This window comes from Triticum dicoccoides, chromosome 6B, assembly GCF_002162155.2.
Source record: "Triticum dicoccoides isolate Atlit2015 ecotype Zavitan chromosome 6B, WEW_v2.0, whole genome shotgun sequence".
NCBI lineage: Eukaryota > Viridiplantae > Streptophyta > Magnoliopsida > Poales > Poaceae > Triticum > Triticum dicoccoides.
This window is the reverse complement of record NC_041391.1, coordinates 107,803,387-107,806,863: the sequence shown is the minus strand read 5'-3', so window position 1 is coordinate 107,806,863 and position 3,477 is coordinate 107,803,387. Positions and strand designations below refer to the sequence as shown.

The window sequence follows — 3,477 nt, the reverse complement described above, 5'->3', positions numbered from 1 at the left end:
TAAACGGCCATGGGGTTCCTCGGCCCAATCCAAATGATCAGGAGACGACGTGGTGAGTACCCCTAGTCTAGGACACCGTCAGTAGCCCCCTGAACCGGTCTTCAAGTTGGGGATGCTCCTCGATTCTTCCGAACTGTTCTTCATCTTCGGCCGTCAGTCTTGAAAACTGGTTCAACAAATCTTCTCATCTTCAATCTTGAGGACCGCCGAAGTGAATCCGAAGATTTTACACGTCGGGTATCCGAGGAGCCCTTTAAGTCTTCGGCCTTTATCAATGACTTGTTATTTTTATGCCACGCCTCATGTTTGAAGTGTTTCCCGTGTTGTGGTGTCCTCTTGCATCCGAGCTCCAACGCCGGACTGCATTCGAGGTATCTTTTGCAGCCGAGCACCAACGTTGGACTATATCCGAGCTCCAACGCCGGACTATATCCGAGGTGTCATAGATCACCTTGGCTTGAAAAAGTTTGAAGGAGGTTATCCGAGTTTAACGCTAAAAAGTTCTCTATGCAACGAGCCATTCGAATCCAAGCTTTATGCCGGAAATGCCCTCTATGGAGCCAGCCACTAGCGCCCGAGCTTTATGCCGGACTGCTTCCGAGGTGGTGCACCACCCCGACAGCGAGCTGATTTGTTGTGAATATTTTTGATTGGTGCAATTTATTCTCTGCCGAGATATATAGCCAGTATGTGTATATCCGGTAGCCCTCAAGGTGTGTGTCGGTCTAAAACCCGAGATGCACCTGAAGGAAAACATAAAACTACTGATCCTAGTAGCCCCTGAGACTCAGGTCGATTTCCAAAATCAGCCTCAGGATCAACTCCTAGCTCGGCAACACACGTGGGAATAGAAACGCAGTGTAATATATTAGAAATAATGATCGGCAGACAGGCCCCTGAGAGAGGGTTGTGAGAAGTCGCCGTGATATATTAGCTTGATGTCGAATAAGTCCCAGATCGTACTTATTGTTGTCCGAAGACACGCTTGCCCATAGTTCGATCATGCCGAACACTGAGCACTTTGATTTCTCTGCATTGAATAGGCCATGCATTAGCCCCCGAGCCACTGGTCTGGTGGCAACACCAGATCTGGGGATCGATGTGCCCCTTTAATCTTTACCCACTAATAAACCAGCGGTTGCTTCTGGTCGTCCGTTGTGGTTTTTTTGCAAACAAGCCCCTCCGTTTACCTGAAATCAACCCGCCGTCCCTATTTTAGTGACACTATGGGAAAACGTTTCACTTTTACAGAAAAAACCCTATAGTCTTTTCAATTCAGTCCGCGCTCCTCCCCTTCGTCTTATCCATTCTGTCCTGCGCCGGCGACTTCGCCCATCCCGTCGTGCGCCAGCGGCCACCGTGCCTCGCACGGAAGGACGAGGGCGCTCACCGGGAGGATGGACGGAGCGGAGAGGCGCGCTTGCGCCAGAGCTCATGTTCCCACGCCTCGCGCCTCCTTGCACCGCTCGGGCAGCCCCTCGCCACCCGCCATCGCCGGCGACCACCAGCAGCACCCGTCGCGCCTCTCCGCGCGCCACTCGGAGGCCCCAGCCAGGCCGCGCAGCCGTCCTCCACAACCCCGGCCTCCTCCTCGACCTCGCCTCTCCGTGCGACAACCGGCGTCGCCGCCGGCGGCCACGGGTCCAGCGTCGCCTTCGTCCTCCACCTCCTCCTAAAGCGCGCGTTCACCGCGGGCGCTGGCGGTGGCGCGGCGGTCCTCGCTGCCAATGTCGCTGAACTGAATCGTCAGCCATCTCGGCCACGTCTTTCAGCACGCAGCCGGCGAATCCATTCAGCAGCTCCTGGGCAAACAGCTTTGACCCCCGTTAACACGTTATGAGTATCCATGGCCTCTTCTTCTATTTCTTCAGTGCTACCATCTTGCTCGTCAGAGGAAACCGGTGGAGCTTCTGCTGCATCTTCCTGACACTGGTCCTCAACCAGCTTGTTTTGCTCTTCTTTCTGATGATCTATGGCCTGCTTTCCATTTGTTGAGTGGGTACAGTAGTCTTCATATCATCACCTAATTGATTGCAAACAAAATTCTCATCACTTTCAGATACGACAGTCAAGACACATAATGCGGGACACTGCAACTACAGAAAGGCATGGGACACGCACCAATTTAAGTCCATGTCAGGGGCATCACCTGTCTCACGTTCGCAGGAGGAAGAAGCTCCGAGTTCGCCGGAGGTACACAAACATCCGTCGAGCACTCCAATGTCGCCTACGGCGTCTACACCAGAGGTATGCTTCCACTTGACCCCTGTTAACAAGCACCGTGAGCCGAGTAGACACCGGCCAAGTCCTACATTTGATTCATCCATGTATGCACAGCAGACCTGAGCGTCAATCATCCTCCAAATCCAATACATTGCGTTAAGTTTCATGTCTAGAACTGACCCTCGAGATGATGCTTTTTCATGTGTAGAGTTCAGCATGTTAGGCAAGAGCGTCAATCAATCTATACTATAATATCAAACATGAGAGACCAGTCCAATTTTTCTTGTAAAGTGCATATTGTTTCAGGTCCTCTAAAATGCTCATGTCTGCCTCAGTTTCCTGAATCTTGTTGATTGGAAGATATTCTTGGTTCTGCTTAGTTGATAAGAACCTTGGTTTCAGTTTCAATTCCTCTTTTGATTATTCCAGTTTCGATCTGGCTGAACCTTCTTGAAGAATTTGTTACTCTTTTGGTCATGGGGCGTAATCGTCTCTGCTTTTCGAATTTTCATCACTCTTTCCTTACTCAATGTTTCAGCCATCGGATGTTTCAATACAAGTCAAACACAACTGTCACAATGATTCATGTGAAATCATGCTGAATAGTAGAAGCATCTTGATTGTAAGCGTTGCACTGAAATGCAAACATGAAAAATGACACATAATTTAGAATCCAATATAAATCTGAGCGTGCGCACACTTGGTTCAGTTTTCATTCTTTGGTTAAGTCCACTGGATTCCTGGCGAGCTCGTGCGTGGCATGCTGATTCTGAATTTTGGCATGCTCTTGAAGTGTAGGATGATTGATTTTGATGTCTCTGTTGTTTGTGTGCGTGCAGGTGCCAAAGGCGTCTCAGGTGGAGGCGAAGGAGGTTCTTCTAATTCCTAAGGCACCAGACTGGACATTCCTATGTTGACTACCATTTATGGTCAATAAAGTTGTCCGTGTTTGTTTTTGATTGCTCAACTAAATATCTGAAGCCAAATGATGTATGCATTCATGTTTCTCTTCTAAGGCACAAAGACTGGACATTCCTATGGTGACTCTACCATTCATGCTCAATATAGTTGTCTGTATTTGTTTTCGATTGCTCACCTGAATATCTGAAGCCAAATGTTTTTTTATCATTGGCTATATCAGATAATCCCAATAGTCCCTAATCTTGCAAATCATGTTTTTTTGTTTAAGTTTGTCTTTCTCTTGATATAATCTGAAGAAATTTAAGTTGTTTCCAGTGGCAAAGAGCAACATAA

General features: G+C 48.5%; 1 long non-coding RNA gene across 1 annotated transcript; it reads left to right on the top strand.

Moving 5' to 3' along the window:
• Positions 1–1,319: 1,319 nt before the first annotated feature.
• On the top strand, positions 1,320–3,255 carry LOC119324528. The gene is made up of 2 exons (XR_005157007.1): positions 1,320–2,247; positions 3,063–3,255. It is a non-coding gene; the product is annotated as an uncharacterized LOC119324528 (long non-coding RNA).
• Positions 3,256–3,477: the final 222 nt, after the last annotated feature.